We start from the raw sequence: 10,916 nt of genomic DNA, 5'->3' as shown, positions 1-10,916 counted from the left end.
CCATTGACAAACAGCCAATAAAAAGTGATTAATTTCATTTAAAATCTACATATAGCCCCTTTAACTCAATTTGCACATCCAGGTGTTCATTTTTCTTTCTCTCCATTGTCAAATAGATTTTTAAGTTCCATTATTTATTAATGAATATTCATTGATGTATTTTCAAATGAGCTACATAGTGTTTTGTTGTTTTTGTAAATCCCTTTATTACGTTAAATATTTATTTATGGATTTATATTTAATTTGCAAACGTTTTATGTAATTCCGATTTTTAATGACTATTAAAAAATAAAATAATGACTTACTTTGTAATTTTGTCTATTTACGTATAGATTAATACATTCATTTGTAAACACATTTATTAATGCTTATGTTTACTCTACAACTAGTTAATAATTAATTAAATGCTTAATTACTATTTCTGTGACACTTGTAGACCTCCATACAGGGCTCTTTGTAGTAAAGACGCAAATACAAATCTATCATATCAGGTATCTGTAAAGGAAACAAAGCCTTGTTTTATGTAGGATTAATGCATTAACTATACAGATGCTGACATAGGCTAGTATTTCTAGACTGTCCTTTACAAATTGGGTACACATCGGGTTCATATAGGTTTTCCACAGGTCAATTTTGAAGACCTCTGTTTTAAGGATTTATTTTCAATTGTATATACTCCCTCAGGACTCCAAAAGTTCTGGGGTAGCCTGTGAGCCCATATAGAACATGATGGTGTTAGCCCACTGACATTAATGCCAATCAGTATTCATGAGACAAGTACTCATGTCTTAGCTATCAGGAGAATTTTGCTGAGATACAAGAAACTCTCAAGAGCCATTACAGCATGACATTCTCCAAAGAGTCGATATGTGACAGATTGATAAATGAACAAATTATCCAACTTCATCCGCACAGAACTGTTGTCATAGTTAACCATCAAAAATCAAAACATATCTATTTCATTCTGCTAGCTGTCTATATCATCAAAGTCAAAGGGATATTGTAATTGGATGCTGATGTAGGCCAATATTAATCATCATTTTATTGTCAGGCTCAGCAGTGAAGTGGGCACAGCTGCCCTGTTTGGTCCAAGATGGAGTATGCAGAGGAGAAAAGACCAATTTCCTCGTTGTGAATGGAAAGTTCTCTAAAGCAGTTTGGAGTGATTTTTCATCAATCACAGCACATTCCTCCTGAGCTGGGAATTGGGGGGGAAAATGAGAGAGCGAGACAGAGAGTGAGAGAAAGGGTTGGACCACTCTATTACCTGAGCGCACTTCACTGTGAATAATGATGTATGACATAAAAGCACTCAAGAGTTTCTTTAAAATGTTGCCAGCATGGATCTACGGTTTCAGTCATGGGATAACACAAATTTAACATTTAAGACACCCCTGAGTGAAAACTGGAAAACATCATACGGCAGCTCCGCCTCTGGTTCATCAGTAGAATAGCAAAGATGATCATTATTTTCAAAAGATCTTCTCTTTATTATATATTAACAAAACCCATAAACTATTTGTCTCTTTGAAAGGGATTTAACATTATGGTCACATCTGTCTCCCTACACAACATTTCTTTTGACTTATTTGATGATATGAAAAAATGTCACGTCTATGATGCAATGTCAAGCAAATCTGCTCATTTGTCTATCTACCAGAAATCTCCACAGTACATGTTTTGACATTTTTGCCATCAATATTTTATAAGTAAGCCCCTAGGATTGTTGGTCTAAACTTCATACTGGCTTTTCCCCAACCACCCAAGGTCAATCGCCTGCTTGTTTCAAGGACCTGTTCTTGAGAGAATCCACCCAGATCGATGAAATAAGGTGACATGGAAGCATAACATATTGTGTAAAACAAGAAAGAGTATTCTGTTTGTTGAAAAATTAGCACGGGAAAATGAACTGTGACCAGCACTCCATCTTTCTATTGACAGGTCAATGCACTTGCATGGTTCTGCAATGCTCTCTCACAGTCCTTCAGTTATGCAAAGCAACTGCATGTGTGTACACTCCACAGCACTGTGGTTCTACACCTGCAGGTCTTTCAATGAATAATAGAATGATATATACTGTAAATTTGTCTGTTAATACGAAGAGAAAAGAAGTCCTTACTGTTCTGGTGTAACATAGTTTAAAATGATCATTGCACGATTCTCCTTTATGTATGTTGCCTTTATAAAGATAACACATGTACAGTCTTCAGTGTGGCATCATTTTCTTTTGAAATATAAAAACTCTTAAAGAGTTCTTTATTGTAAATATTGCAAAAGCATACAATCACATTATTGTATGCTTTGGTCAATATGGCCTGTAATATCAGCCTGTAACATCAGCCTTGAACGTTTGTAACTTATGTGCATAGAGAGTAATAAGCTTGAGACATAGAGTAAAATATCTGCCTAGTGTAATATTTAACATTCTGGCCTATAGTGTTAGAGATTGTATTCCATAAGTAGTTAATAAAGCATTTCTACATCAGTAGACATTCAACATGCTAATGAGACTTAAATATTCACCCACTGACCTTCTGGCATGCAACTATGTTGGTTCGAGGGCTCCCACTATGTGCAGTCGCTGTAATTCAAGGTCTAGTAGAGAGCTTGATGTCACAGCGATTATCATTTACCACTCGCATTAATATACATTACTCATTCACTACTCAGTTGGTCAGTGTACAGTTTGAAGATTCAGGATGCACTCAGGGTGCCACTAATGTATATAAAGGTTTAGTTTAAAAAACAAAAACAAACAAACAAACAAAAAAAATATATATATATATTTATTGATATATATATATGTATTGATATATATATATATATAAATATATATTGTGGATGTTCAGTTCAAATATGTATTTGAATGCAAATTAAAGTATACTCTTTTCAGTAACAATCACTAAATTCAAGCAATATACTTTGAAATTGACATAAATCTGATTTTATATCTGTATGATTTGCTAATGCTGTGGGAAACTATCTTTGTGTTATTGTGTGTGAGAAATGCAGTTTGACTTTTGAATTGTGCATTGAATTGTGGTAGATGAAAAGAGAGCATGCTACAAAAGTTTACAATGATGGTGGCAGATTTACCTCTAGAAATGTATCGTATTTTTTTAAACAAGGGTTCCTTAAATATCTGGGCGTCCACATCAGTGAGAACCTCACTGAACACCCCACAGCTGGTCAACAAGGCTCAACAGCGGCTGTACTTCCTGAGGATACTGAGGAAGTTCGCTATGTCACCTAAGATCCTCAGTATCTTCTAAAGGTGCACTGTTGAGAGCATTCTGACCAGCTGCATCACCGTGTGGTATGGCAGCAACATTGTTATGGACCGCAAACTCCTGCAGAGAGTGTTGAAGACTGCTGAAAAGACCAGGACTCCACTACCCGCCCTGCAGAGCATTTACCACCACAGAGCCCACAGGAGAGCTGCCTCCATTATCAAGGATCCCACCCACCCCAACGCGAACCTCTACCCTCGGGTTGGAGGTAAAGAAGTGTGAAATTCCATCCTAAACACTCCTAAACACTCCTAATGCCACTCCTAAACAGCTGACATAAAGTTCATCAGCTTTAGCTAGCTTCCTGATCTCTACAATAAGGCAGGAATCTATATGTGTTTCTGTCCGTCTGTTTGTATTTTGATTATTTCGAGAACATAACAGGTGTGTTGCTGCGGACCCAAAGGAGTGAACTGTCGCATTTGGTGCAATTTATACACACATTCAGAATTAATAAACTTTGAATAAATACAATACAATACAGCGCGAGCTGCCCCGCCCTGCAACAGCAGGTTTATAAGCTTCGATGTGATAGTAAATTGTTAAGACAGTTATCGTCATCACTATTCAGTTAATACGATATACAAGGTTTGAAATATGGAAGAATCAAATGTGTTAAAACAGAGCTGTAAGAGTTTTATGAAGTGCTAAATATCTACCAGTATCTCCACCATTGTCGTGTTATTTCAGTGTTATTAATGCTGTAGGTGAAACCGATGTGAGACGCACATTTTGAACAAGCTAGAGCAAGAGCTAGTTAGTTCTTTTTTTATAAGTATGATTAGAAAAAGCCACATTAACAAGCGGTGCTCTCATCTCAGTGTCAGTGTCTGCACTGCATGCAAAACACTGCAGATGAGAAAAGTCTGGACAGTTTCTTCAAGTTTTTCCCACTGTTTGTGTGTAAATGAACCTAATGAAAGTTGCATTCACGTTTCCATAGTGTTTTCATTCAATAATTTGGGTTGGTTTTTGCATGATGGCAAAAGATTTCACTATTTTCGCAATCCCCAATTGGTGAGGAGGGCACCCCATGGACCCTAGTCTGTGTGCCACAGTTGTTGCTTTAATTATTTTGCAGAGTTATGTACTCTAATATAGTAATTCCAATACCTACAAAAGGAGGACAATCTCTGAAATAGTGTTTATAGTTGTTATGGACTAGAAGGCAGAGCCAGTTGTTGAAGAGAGGTGGACGACACGATTCTGTTTAAATATGGGAATAGTGGCGCGCAGTCTTTCCTGTAAGACATTTATGGTGCTGCTCTTGGTTGTTCACATTAAAGCTGACAGAAATGATTCTGTGAAAAATGTTAAAAACTTCAAACCCTTTTATACATCTAGCCAATCACGTCGGAACTTCGGAAAGGTAGGGGTGGAAGAGATTCCTAAAACTATTTGACAATCCAACAAGCAAATTTGATGGAATGGAACCTTACATTTTTCACAATCCAATAAAGAACAGGACAGACCTGCGAAAGTTACCGTATTCTGATATCATCTGGGACCTTTTGTACAGTGGATGTGCTAGTTATGAACAGGGCTTTTACTTTATTTACCCATTAACTAATGCAAATGGTTACTACTGCACTATAGGTAATAAGCTACAGTAGGTAGCCTGGCATGCTGACGATTGCAGCTCATGTTAGAGCAGATAAACACACTGTTAAATCTTGTGTTGTGGTTTTCACGCATCATCCTATGCAAACTGCTTCAACATGAGGAGAAATCCAACATCTTTTTGGTAGCTTTGCTAGATGAGGTACACATTATTAATCCTAGAGGAAAACTGACTGGCATGAAGGACAATGACACCCAGCAAAGATTGCCAAGTGCCAAATGTCTGACTTGATGACTATTTGGGGAGATGGCACAATTCAGTCAAAAACTGCAAGGCACATACTGTACTCAAACCAAAATAAGCTGGAAACAGAAGCAGATGTGTCAACTTTTATTATTGTTGCTCTGCAAATGCTTGTTGTCTGAATATTGCTGTCAGTTTATATCAATATTTGACATGGGCTACATCCAAGACTACACATATAAGCAGCAATTAAGAACTATGCATAAATTGTGGCTTTCCTGTACAGCAGGAATAGTAATTTACCCTCAAGCCCTCTGGGCTTCCTTCTCCTTCAAATATATTTGCCTTTTTTTATACTTAAGCAATATACTGTATTTTTTTATTCTAATGAAACTAAAGTAAACTGAAGTATTGGAGTTGACTTAGAGGTTCAGGGCCCAAGCAATAAACAGTTCTCATTATAAAATACTATACTATATAAAACAAACTGATGTGGCAAATATAAAAAAATATATATTTGTGGATTAAGTGTTGTATGGAACATCTGATTTTAATCATGTGGCAATTACAATGATAAAAAACAACAGTATTTTACCAGATTTTCTGCGTAGTTGTGCAAGCTTTACTTACAGCAAACAGTCACTTTTGTTTGTATTCTTGTAAACAAAACATTGCGGATGGACTTTGCCATTGTTGATACCCACTGCTCTGCCTATCTGGAGTACCTGATTATTAAGTGTGTACTACCACGCGAGTTTACTTGCATTGTTGTTGCTGCAGTTTATGTACCTCAGGCTGGGAATGCATAACTGGCTATAAAAAAACTTTGGGCTGCTATTAGCAAGCTGCAAACCTTGTACCCAGATGGGACCTTTATTGTTGGCGGGGACAAATCTATACACCCGAAAGATGATCAGAATGTCTTCTGCACCACAAGAGGATGAAAACATTGGATCAGGTTTACACCAGTGTGACTGAGGCCCCATATACACTACATGGTAAACATGAAGCAGATGGTCTATTCTTTAGTCTGGACAGGAGGTGCAAACGTAGCAGTAAAACGAAAACGCAGTGGTGTGGATGGGGCCTGAGGCCTACAAAGTCACACTCCTCCCCCACTTGGGCTAGTCTCACCATCTCTCTTTGTTTCTGCTCCCCAAGTATGCGCCGGTCATCAAACGTGTAAAACCCACAATGAGAACCATCAGTAGGGTTGCCACTTTCAATAAAGAAAAATAAGGGATGCTTGCCACAGCAGGGGCCACACCTCTCAGGGGCCCAGCAACCACAGGCCCGATGATGTGCCAGTGGTGGTAATATAAGTATTAAGATCGATACCAATGGACATTATAATAAGCTATCTGCTATCGAAATCAGTGTGAACAGATGCACTCAGTCTCTCTTTATCACAACTCAACAGACTAGTGGTCATGACAAATGTGTGACAGTGAGACCACAAAAAAATAGGATGTGAACTGTATTTCCTTTTACTTATCAACATGGACTTATAATAGGCTTAAACAAATGCTTTGATACAATTCGATTGGAATGGCTTTTGCAAAGCTGTCACTTTGTTGGTCATTCTGAAAAATTTCCTTTCCACATAACCAGTGGAGGCTGCAATCAATGCTCTTGATGTTTCTGTTGATGGACAGGATGAGAAATTGCTAATGAACTTGAGTAATTGTAAAGGGTGGTGTGGACACCACTAAAATATTTGTCATTGTTTGCAGTAATACCATCCAAATTATGAAACCACACATAAATAATCCATCTACAAACATTTCTAAATTTAATTTATCACCATTATTATGATTAGTCAGGTAATATATTTTTATATTTTAATTTTTTTAGTTTTTATTTAGCCTGTTGTTAATTCTATAGTATTGAAGGATGCAATTCTACCATACCATAATGTAGGCATGTGATTCATTTACATTGTAACAATATTTCTTATCAAATAGGCAGCATATGAAATCCAGAGTAATCAATCTGAAAATGAGTATGTTTTATTAAGTCATTACACTGCCTAGTAATGCTGTGACACGTCTTACAGGCCACCGTGCACCACACAGAACACTGGCCGACAAATTGTGCTGTTTGGCTCAATACTCATCAAGTAGGCTATTTGATTTCTCCCACTCTCGTCGTTGTCGGTACTTTTGCATCCGATTTGTTTCAGAGGGGACGCGGGGGGGTTTCTCGAGCTGTTGTTTCAGCTCGACTCCCTGCCAAGAGACCCGCCCTTATCTGACTCCGACTGGCCCTGAACCTGACTGCAACCAACAATGGCAGCGAGTATTACCTAATCAGGGGTAGAATAGGACAAGTCTTTATAGAATGCGGGTGGGATGATGGGACGCTGCATTGAAGACAACTCGGAAATAGGGGACAAAGCTATTTAGTTCTCAAATACGGGAAAATTCCGTATTTTAATGGACGGGTGGTAACCCTAACTGTCAAGATGTGGTTGGAGTTTGCTGACTCCACTCTTTAGCATCAGTTCCAGCCCACAGACTGGAGTGCGTTTGTTGCTCAGGTCACCACGAACTCTCAGATTAACACTGATACTTACAACAGCTCTGTTCTGGATAACATCAACATGTGTATGGACAGTGACCACACACAAAAAATAAAAACCTTCCCCAGTCAGAAGCTAGAGATACAGCCTTTAGGTCTGGAGACCGGGAGGCTTAAGGCTCAGCCAACCTGAGGAAGTAAATCTGCCAGGCTAAACACATACACAAACAGAGGATTGAATAGCACTTGATTGAGGCATACCAACCATCAATCATTAATCAAAATTCATACATCAGGATGCTCTTCATTGTCTTCAGTTCCAAGCGGAAACTCCAAGCTCAGCCAGCTTGGTATTAGCATTCCCCTCTGCAACTGGACTCAGAACTTCCTAACTAAATATTATTAAGTCAGACAAACTCCCAAAAACCAAAGTTAAGTTAGTTGCTAGCAATGTATTTGAAGCCTACTGCTTCGGTTGGCTAATTAAACAGGGAACGCTGGGTACACGGGGGCTGGAGTCTCGTGCAAAAAGTGGGAAGCATCTAACTGCTGTGAGGGGTCTCCAGCTAATGACAGCCATCAGCCAGTTCTGCCAACTAACCAGCCCCGGCCCTAGCACTACCTCCACACTGCCTAGGCGGGACCTACACAGCAGCTCTGCACTCCCTTGACCTCCGTGTCACTTTTGGATCAGAGCCAGCGGAGGTGATCTGGTGACTAGACACCAATATTATAACGCAAATAAGGAAATCGTTCATGTGCAGGTAAGATAAAACTACCTACATTACATGCTTTGGAATAGCGGATTTTATCGAGAAAGACCTAAGGTCATTTCAAAAGTGACGGGACTGTTCGTGCTGATGTTTGACAAGAGTCGAAATCACAACACCAAAACAAAACAGTGCAGATTAATGTATGTCACACACACTGTTATGTATTTTTTTCCAACAATGCATCTAACTTGTGTTCATTACTGTTACATTTGAATACATTTATTTATGTAAGTAAATTTAAGTAATTTTGTGACTGCATTTCCTTTGTATGTTTTCTTTTTTTTGATGTAGTGATATATAGGTCTTAAATTTCATAATGGTCTTCAAAAAGGTCTTAAAAAGTCGTCAAATTGACTGGGTGAAACCTGCAGAAACCCTGCTTTACCTCCTACATGACCTTAAGAAAGTTCACCTGCGTTCCAGTATCCTGGCAGACTACCACTGTACCTTTGAGAGCATACTCACAAACTGCATCTCAGTGTGGTATGGCAACTGCTCTGCATCAGATCTAAAGCAGCAGGTGGAGAAAACTACCCAATGTATCACCGGCACCCCGTTACCCATTGAGACCATTTATCACAAGCACTGCCTGGGCAGGACAGGAAACATCAAGGATGCCTCACACCCTAACCATGGACTTCTCACCCTCCTCCCATCCAGCAGGCGTTACAGGAGCCTGCGCTCTTGCACCAGCAGGCTCAGGAAGACTTCTTTATTGAGGCTCTGCTGAACTCCACACCTTCAATGTAATAGCACTTTTGCACTCATACTGCACAGCTCACAGTACTTTAACATACATTTTAGCTGCGCTATTCATTTTTTGGCCCAGACTGAACCCCTACACTGTTTAATAATGTTATATAACCAATGATGTATATGTTATTATACTCTGCATACTTACTAAATGCATAGATGCTGTTGAGACGGTACATGCAACCTTACATTTGCACTCTCTATTCTCTAATTCCACTTCTCCTTGTTATATATATATATATATATATATATATATATATATATATATATATATATAATATATTCACCAATACCGTATAATATTTGTATATTGTACGGTATCTCCATTGCATGTATTGTAAGACATAGCATAACTGCACTCATCTGTATAAAACACTGCACTTCTGGTTAGATGCTAACTGCATTTGATTAGCTCTGTACACGTACTTTGCATAATGACAGTAAAGTTGAATCTAATCTAATTTAATTGACTTTCAATGTGACTTTAAATATTGTGATTTTTAATCTGTCTCAAACTAACTATTCCCTCCCATATATAAATTATCACTAGTGGAGTGACGAGATCTCAAATGAGGGAGTTTCAGCTTTTAACCTGATGAGAAATCAAATGTATAACTGATAACACATTCATACACCGATGGCAAAGGGCTTGCCATGCATGGTGCCAACCTGCTCGGCAGGAAGGGTTAGGGGTTCAGTGTCTTGCTCAAGGACACTTTGATACTCTCTCTGGAGAGACAACCATTCCACCTCCTTAGGAATGCCGGCCATAAAAGCATGATTGAAGTGAAGGAAACAATCCAAGACAATCTGACTTGACTGTGAAAATAAAACATGTAATATTTTTATTTGATTTACTTTTTAAATCAAATCAAAATGAACATAAGAGATCAAGGCAAATATTACTGATGCAAATCATTACCATTCTTTTTATTTATTTTTTTTACTGTAGCAGAACATCATCGTGTTGCTGCTCCCCTAATGGATTGCATCAGTTTTTATTATTTGTGTTAGCTTTTTAAATGAGTCTTTTAGAAGTCTTTTATAATCAGTATCTCAACTATTAAGCAGTTTAAAAATGTAAATTAAGTTCAATCTGGATTCATTGAAATGCATTAGGTTCTTATGTATATTAGTGCCCCTGTTTTCTTGCTGTAGTGATAGCTCTACTTTTATTCTAATATTATAAAACAAAGTTTAGCAGTTTAGCAGTTTAGTAGTTATTATTTACATGTACTTTTGATGAAAATGAACTGCAACAGAGAACAAGTTCCGCTGTGCTTTGTCCTCCACCTAATTCAAGTTGAGCTGAAACTACCCTTCTTTAGTTGAGGTTTGTTTTTTTTGTTTTGTGCGCATTGTAATAGCTTTAGTTAATTTGATAGTGGAATGCATGCAGGCATCATCAACATCAATAATCTCTTATCTATACAAAGGAATAAACGTAGGTACACTACACAAATACGTTAGAATGCAATGTGTTTATTGTGTGAATCATTTTCACATAACTACTCATGGAAAACATGTGGGTTTATCCAACAGCAATTCCACAAATTTCAGAAAAAGACGCAATAATTAAACCTGTGAATGAACATGCTCTGCCCTTGGCAGCAGACATGGAAGTTTTTCCATGCATTGAACCTCTGTTTCCTTTTAAGAAATGCCGGTCCCTACTCTCCTTACCACTCCCAAAAGGTGCAAAATGAATGTAAAGCTTCCTAAGGCAATGAAATGAACTGGTTTACTGACCACAACCAAAACATCTTGGTACATCTG

This window comes from Micropterus dolomieu, linkage group LG20 (genome assembly GCF_021292245.1).
Source record: "Micropterus dolomieu isolate WLL.071019.BEF.003 ecotype Adirondacks linkage group LG20, ASM2129224v1, whole genome shotgun sequence".
Lineage (NCBI taxonomy): Eukaryota > Metazoa > Chordata > Actinopteri > Centrarchiformes > Centrarchidae > Micropterus > Micropterus dolomieu.
This window is presented reverse-complemented; position numbering follows the sequence as displayed.